At 40.9% G+C, this 7,867-nt stretch overlaps 1 pseudogene; it reads left to right on the forward strand.

The window, feature by feature from the left end:
• Positions 1-6,042: 6,042 nt before the first annotated feature.
• Positions 6,043-6,795, forward strand: LOC125362611 (annotated as a pseudogene).
• The last annotated feature ends 1,072 nt before the right edge of the window (positions 6,796-7,867 follow it).

Below are 7,867 nucleotides of genomic sequence, written 5' to 3' on the forward strand. Positions count from 1 at the left end.
AGAATTTTTGCGTCTATGTTCATCAAGGAGATCGGTCTGTAGTCCTCTTTCCGTGATGAGTCTCTGCCTGGTTTTGGGATGAGGGTTATACTGGCTTCATAGAATGAGTCTGGTAGTGAACGTTCTCTTTCAATTTCATTGAAGTGTTTGAGAAATATTGGTGTGAGTTCTGTTTTGAAGGCCTTGTAGAATTCTGCAGTGAATCCATCTGGACCTGGGCTTTTCTTGGATGGGAGATCATTTATTGCCATTTCTATTTCAGTACTGGATATGGGTCTCTTTAGAAGGTTTAAATCTTCATGGTTGAGTTTGGGGATATCAATTTTTTCTAGGAAATCATCCATTTCTTCCAAGTTCTTGAATTTGTTGGCATAAAGGTTTGCAAAATAGTCCCTTATTATTTTCTGAATTTCGGTTATTTTTGTGGTGATGTTACCTGTTTCATCTCTTATCTTGTTTATTTGAGTGTGCTGCCTTTGTTTTTTAGTCAGGTTTGCCAAGGGTCTGTCTATCTTGTTGATTTTTTCAAAGAACCAACTCTTTGTTTTGTTGATTCTTTCCATGTTTTTTTTGTCTCTAATTAATTTAATTCTGATTTGAGTTTAATTATTTGCTTCAGTCTATTGACTTGGGGTTTGGCTTGTTGTTCTCTCTCCAGAAAATTAAGGTGCTTCCTTAAATTATTGTGTTGCTGTTTCTCCAGTTTGTTGGTGTATGCACTCAGAGATATAAATTTTCCTCTGAGTACTGCCTTTTCTGTGTCCCAAAGGAGCTTGTACTTTGTGTCCTCAACTTGGTTGAATTCCAAAAACATTTGAATTTCCATTTTAATTTCTTCAATGACCCACTGATAGTTCAGCAGTGTGTTGTTTAGTCTCCATGAATTGTAGGATTTTCTGTGGTGGCTGTTTGAGTTGAGCTCTAATTTTATTCCATTGGGGTCTGAGAGAATGCAGGGAATGGTTTTGGTACTTCTGAATTTGTACAGATTTTCTTTGTCCCCTAAGATTTGAGCTATTTTGGAGAATGTTCCATGTGCTGCGGAGAAGAATGTGTATTCTGTTGTTGCTGGGTGGAATATTCTGTAGATGTCGATTAAGTCTAGCTGGTCTATGCAATTATTAAGATCTGTGGTTTCTTTGTTCAGTTTTTGGCGTGTTGATCTATCCAGAGGTGATAGTGGAGTGTTAAAGTCCCCAACTATCAATGTGTTTGGGTCTATGAGTGTTTTTAGAGTCAGTAGAGTTTGTTTGATGAAGTTGGGTGCTCCTGCATTTGGTGTGTAGATATTTAGAATGGTTATATCTTCCTGTAGGGGAGATCCCTTTACTAATATGAAGTAACCTTCTTTGTCTCTTCTTACCTTTTTTAATTTGAAGTCAATTTTGTCTGATACTAGGATTGCAACTCCAGCCTGCTTATGGGGGCCATTTGCTTGATAGATTTGATTCCAGCCTTTCACTTTTAGAAGATGTTTACTTTTGCTGGATAGATGTGTCTCCTGGAGGCAGCAGAAAGATGGATCTTGATATTTGATCCAACTAATGAGCCTATGTCGTTTGATTGGAGAATTAAGTCCATTAATGTTGAGAGTTAGAATTGAGAGATGATCATTTGTTCCTATCATTATCACTATCTTGTTTAAAGCGGTGTCTTCCCATTTCTTGATCTGATGTTTACTATTTAGGGATCATTTCTCTGTCTGTATTGGGATCTTGATTATTTTCCCTGTATAGTACATCTGTGAGGATTTTCTGTAAAGCTGGTTTAGTGGAGATATATTGTTTCAGTTTTTCCTTACTGTGGAAGACTTTTATTTGACCTTCGGCTTGATTGAGAGTTTGGCTCCTTGCTTCATGGTCTCTGCTGAGAAGTCTGGGGTAATTCTGATTGCTTTTCCTTTATATGTGATTGTTTTCTTCTCTCTAACAGCTTTAAGGATTCTTTCCTTGTACTCTCCTGATCCTGCTTTGATCACAATGTGTCGGTGGGATGTCCTATTCTGGTCTGGTCGGTTTGGGGTTCTAAATGCTTCTTGTATCTGTATAGGTCTTTCCTTCTGGATATTTGGGAAGTTCTCAGTTAATATTCTGTTAAATAGATTGCCTATCCTATTAACCTCTTTCTCCAAGTTTTCCTCAATACCTATTATCCTTAAATTGGGCTTCCTTCTCGTGTCTTGAATCTCGTGTAGCGATCTGTTTTGTTGATTGGACTGGATTTGTATTGATTTTTTACCTTTCTCCATAGAATCTAAGGAATCTTCAGCTGCTGAGATTCGATCCTCTGCTTCAGTTAGTCGGGACTGTAGGCTAGCTATTTGATTTTGAATCTCTTTTCCTTTGGACTGGTGTTTCCTGATGATTTCCATGTCATTTTTTAGGTCTTGTATGGATTTCTTTACTTCATTAACTTCATTACTTTGGTTTTGATTGTTGTCTCTCAAATCTTTAATCTGTGTAGCTATCTTTTCATTTGACTGTTGAAGTTCATTTATCTTTCTATTTGTGGATGCCATGAAATTCTCCATTAATTTTTGCTCTGCCTCCTCACGCTCTAGAATAATTGACTGAAGAGATTCAAACTTTTCATTTATCATGTTTGTCAGTAGACTTTGTAGAGCATTTTGGGGGTTCTCTTCTATGTCTTTGATTGACTGCTCTGCTTCCTGCTTGTTTTGAGTGAGGGATAAGACTTCATTGTTTACCATCTTTCTTTTTTTTTTTTTTTTTTGGCCAGTCCTGGGCCTTGGACTCAGGGCCTGATCACTGTCCCTGGCTTCTTCCAGCTCAAGGCTAGCACTCTGCCACTTGAGCCACAGCGCCGCTTCTGGCCGTTTTTTTTTCTGTATATGTAGTCTGGGGAATCGAACCTAGGGCCTCGTGTATCCGAGGCAGGCACTCTTGCCACTAAGCTATATCCCCAGCCGTTTACCATCTTTCTTGTGTTCCTTCTGCCCATTTGGATTGGGAATGCCAGTCTACCAGCACCTGTGAGCACCATTTAAGACCCAAAGCAGCCCTTACCAAGCACTCTTGTGTAAATCTTACAAGTTCACAATTATATACAGATACCTTTTATACCTGTTTATAAAATTAGATTTGGTGTTCCTAAAGAATAATTCAATATAACAACCGATCCTGGGCCCTGTATTCAGTAGTTACTTATTTACTGTTACAACCCTATACGCGATTCTTGTTTTTATATTAAGTTCCTTTAGGACTGGCTTTCTCTATGAACCCCTTTGATTCACTCGGATTAAGCTGGGATACCCTCTATCCAATAACCAGGAGTGAATGGAACCTGGAGGTCTAGGCAGTAAGTCAGGAGGGTAAGTTGGAGGTAGTAAAGAGAATAGAGTAAAATGTATTGGGGGGTGATTTTTGTTTAGTTTTAGTGACGTGGAAATGTGGAGAAGAGTAGAATCAGTAGAAAGAACAAGGTTAAAATCATAGACAATGGAGAGTTAGCAGAAAAGAGTGGAGGTGTTATTCATCGGAAAGTAATTTTTAAAGAAAGAGAATGCAAAGAGAAATAAAGTAAAAATACTGGAAGACAGATGCACAAAACAGAGAAAAATTATTTAAAAATGAAAAAAAATAAAAAGAAAAAAGAAACAGAAAAGGAACAATCCAAACAAACAAACAAAAAGAAAAAAACTTGATAAAACAAACCGGTAAAAATGGAAAACAAACAAAAAACCAACGAAATTTCAAAAGTGAAAAAATTAAAAAGAAAATTTTTTTGAAAGTTTAAAAAATGTTTGAAAAGAAAAAAAAATGGAGTCCTCCTTGTTTGGGTAGTCTTTCCACAGTCTCTGGTTTCCTTGCGATGGTCTGCAGTCTATTATCCTGATTGGCTGGTTTGACTTGATTTCAGTTTGCAAGGGGTGGATCTGTTCTGACCCTTCTCTCCTGTTGGTGCAATCCTGGGTCTCTGAGGTTCGCACAGCTTGCAGGCAGGCCCTGGGCATCCTCTGTAGATGGGGACGTGAGCAGTCTCGGGAACTGTGGCTCCTCTGTCTGCTGAGGGGCCGCTGCCTTTGATGCCTGGCTTTGAATAGGCTGTGGACTCAGCAGGGAGGCTCGCCTCTGGGCTGTTTTACCTGGCTGAGAGTTGCTTGCCTGGGGGAGGCTGCCTCCTTGGAGGAGGTGGCTATGGAATGCAGCTCCGTTTCAGGCTGGGAATTGGGCTTCCTCTGTGACGGGACCATTTAGCTGTCTCAGGAACTGTTTGTTCCCCCATCTGGTGTTTACGTGCCGCCGGTAGCTGCTGGCCGCTTTTGCTATAAATTTAGGAATTCCGGTGGGCAGGGTGGGGCACCTCTGGCTAAGCCGAGGCCCAGGACTCGCCTCCCGCCAGGGCGGGGGGCGTTCTCCTGGGTGGAGCTCGCTCTCACTGGTCGGTGGTCCCTCTTGCCCTTTTCAAAGATGGCTCCTTTGGCCTCGCTTTCCCCAGGCCCGCTTTAGTTCCAATCTGGTCTGACCCTATGCCAGTGGCAAAGATGGCGCTTTGCTCTGGCGGTGGGGGAAAGGCTGCCTTCCAGAATCTGCTCTGTGGGCATGAGTGAGAATATCTTTCGTGGGGTACTCACGCTTTCTCTGCGATTTCAGGTCGTTCGTGCTCAGCCGCCGTCTGGAGTATTTCTCGCTGGTCTATGCTGTGTGCTTTAGCCGTGCGGAGTGCAGGTTGCTGTGCTAGGCGCTCTGCCAGTCGCTGTGCCGGCGCCGGCACTGGCGCAGCGGTGGGACGCCGCCCGGAGCTCAAATCTGTGTTTTCAGATGAGCAAAGTCGATTTTTCCTTCCTGGCCAGAATCCCTGTACTGTTAGAACTTACTCTGGCTGTCTTTCTAGGAGTAAAAGTTTCTATGAGGTGAGAAAACTGCGATGTTGGAGGGAGCTCAGCTAGGGCTCTGCTGCTCCTCGGCCGTCTTCCCGGAAGTCCCCACCATTGATTCTTTAAGATTTAGTTGTATTGTAAAGGTAATTACAGAGAGGTTACTGTTACAAATGTAAGAGAATGAGTAAGATTTTAAGTGATAACATTTCTTGCTGAATGTTGTTTCCCCCTCCCTTGGTTTTCTCCCATTTTCCCTCTCATCTGTTCCCCTCCCTCCAAGTTGTAAAGTTAATTTCCAGCACAGAATCTTGTGAGTACAGCTGTTGCATGAATTCTCCCTTTGTTCCTTTTTCTCACCATTTTGGTGAGACATATCAGATAAGTACTGCTGATTCTTGATCAACTACCACTTATTCATCAATAAACGATTGACCAAACTGGATTCACAGAGAAATGCCTTTGTCAACATGGCTCAGTTCCAAGCTTGCCATACTCTAGCAATGACTTCCGTTAAATTTCACTTTTGCTATATGTGTGTAATATAAAGAAAAAATGATTATATAGATAAAAGTACCCATTGCACCATGAAAAGTGTGCAAGGTAGACCTCATTTGCACCACACTTCATGAGAGAGTAGCACTTTCATCCTGGGTACAGGGGCGCGTCCTTGGCACATGCCTTGGTCCTGATGGAGACATCGCGTTACTTCGTGCGCTCGGTCACCTTTTTGAACATTCATTCAGTCCTGCTTCCCCTAGAATCCCGACAGAGCTGCAGTGTGCATGGTTTGGATTGTGAAGTTTTGTCCTCTCACTGGCAATGAACACAGTGCTGTCATTAAAAGCTCCCCCTCCAGCCCAAATTCCCCAGTGTTTGAAGGTCTCAGCTGGTCCACATCTGACCTTCCCTCTTCACCTCTCTGAGCCGTCTCCTGCCCAAACACCATGGCAGGATGTCCTCTGCCTCTCTGACCACGAATTCTTTTCTGACACTTGCAGTGGCTCCCAGGGAGGAGCCGGGGTCGCCCCACCACCCTTTGCTGCTGTCTGAGTGGCACCCTGGAGCCGGCTTTGGGCTCTGCTCCAACCGAGCTCCGAGCTCCTCCCACGTCTGCCTCCTCACAGAAAAGAATACAAGAATTAGGAAAAGGTGGAGATAAAGGATACTCAGTATCCAAACCAGGAAATCGACACAAAAAGGAAATGGACAATTTTGAGAATGAGTTAAAGTGTCCCATTTTTGAAGATCCTCGTGTATTACCATGTTCTCATACATTTTGTAGAAATTGTTTGGAAAACGTTCTTCAGGCATATGGTGATTTTTATATATGGAGACCTTTGCGAATTCCACTCAAGTGCCCTAATTGCAGAAGTATTATTGAAATTGCTCCAAGTGGTATTGAATCTTTACCTGTTAATTTTACATTAAGGGCTATCATTGAAAAGTATCAGCAGGAAGATCATCCAGATATTGTCACCTGCCCTGAACATTATAGGCAATCATTGAATGTTTATTGTCTGCTGGATAAAAACTTAATTTGCTGTCATTGCCTAACTATAGGTCAACATCATGGTCATCCTATAGATGACCTTCAGAGTGCTTATCTGAAAGAAAAGGACACACCTCGAAGTTTGCTTCAGCAGCTTACTGATGCATATTGGACAGATATTACTTGTCTTATTGAAAAGCTGGAAGAACAGAAATCCCATTCATAGAAAATGGTCCAAAGTGACAAGGAAGTTGTTCTCCAGTATTTTAAGGAGCTTACTGATATATTAGAACAGAAAAAGAAGAATTTCCTAACTGCTTTCTAAGATGTTGGCAATTTGATGAATCAAGAATATATTCCACAGATCGAAAGATTGAAAGAAATATGTGAGCAGCAGCTTAAACTGGTTACCAAGACCACATCTTATGATCAGAACCAGACTAGCACAATTATGTCAACTTTTTAAAGGGTGTAATGGAAATGTTAAGGCATACTGTATAGCTTTAGATTGGAGTTGTACTATGATTAAGATATCAGTCACTCTAAAAGTATGTTTTTCAAAAGTAAATGTACTTAGGCACATTGAATGTTAGCTACTTTGTCAAGACCTTAACCCAATTTCTGAGGAGGGCATTAACTTCAAAGTGATGTGAAACCATGTATGTGCTTAGGGTTTGTTAGCATTTCTTGCAGGTAAGATTTATAGATAAGATCAAAGTATATGCCTGTTGATACCTTTTTAGGATTGACAATATTTTAAAACTTAAGTGATTTGAGAACTTTTGAAGCTGATCCGTAATCATGCTGTTTTGTACTTCATCAGGATGAGATTGTAAATTCCATCATCCTGAACTTTTATGTGTAATAAGGCTTAATAAATTCTTTTTATTTTATTTGTATTTAATGGCTTGATAAGATGCTAATTCAGGAGTGGTAGTTTTGCAATTTTCATATGGGTTCTGGACATTTCAACTTTAAAATTTAGTGCCATGCTCTATGTGTATTAAAATGTAATTTCATGGGCTGGGAATGTGGTAAAGTACTTGCCTAGCTTGCATAAAGCTCTGGGTTTGATTCCTTGGTACCAAATAAACAGAAAAAACCAGGTGGCTTATAAGACTTAAAATGATTAAAATGATAATTAATAGAATTCTTTTCTGTGATGTTTTTTTTGATTGGTTGATTCATTTTTGAGTATTTTTTAATCATTACTCAGTTATAGGGTTTTAACTCAAAGTATGCTGTTTGTCCAGCTTCCTTACTTGGCTGGTCTCTACCATTTCAGTCATGTCTCCAAATTGACTTTTTCTGGTTATTTTGGAGATACAAATTTCTTGAGGGCTGGGAATGTGGCCTAGCGGTAGAGTGCTTGCCTCATATACATGAAGGCCTGGGTTCCATTCCTTAGTATCACATACATAGAAAAAGCCAGAAGTAGTGCTGTGGCTCAAGCGGTAGAGAGCTAGCCTTGAGAAAAAGGAAGCCAGGGACAGTGCTCAGGCTGCGAGTTCAAGCCCCAGGACTGGCTAAATAAATAA

Source organism: Perognathus longimembris, chromosome 13 (genome assembly GCF_023159225.1).
Source record: "Perognathus longimembris pacificus isolate PPM17 chromosome 13, ASM2315922v1, whole genome shotgun sequence".
NCBI lineage: Eukaryota > Metazoa > Chordata > Mammalia > Rodentia > Heteromyidae > Perognathus > Perognathus longimembris.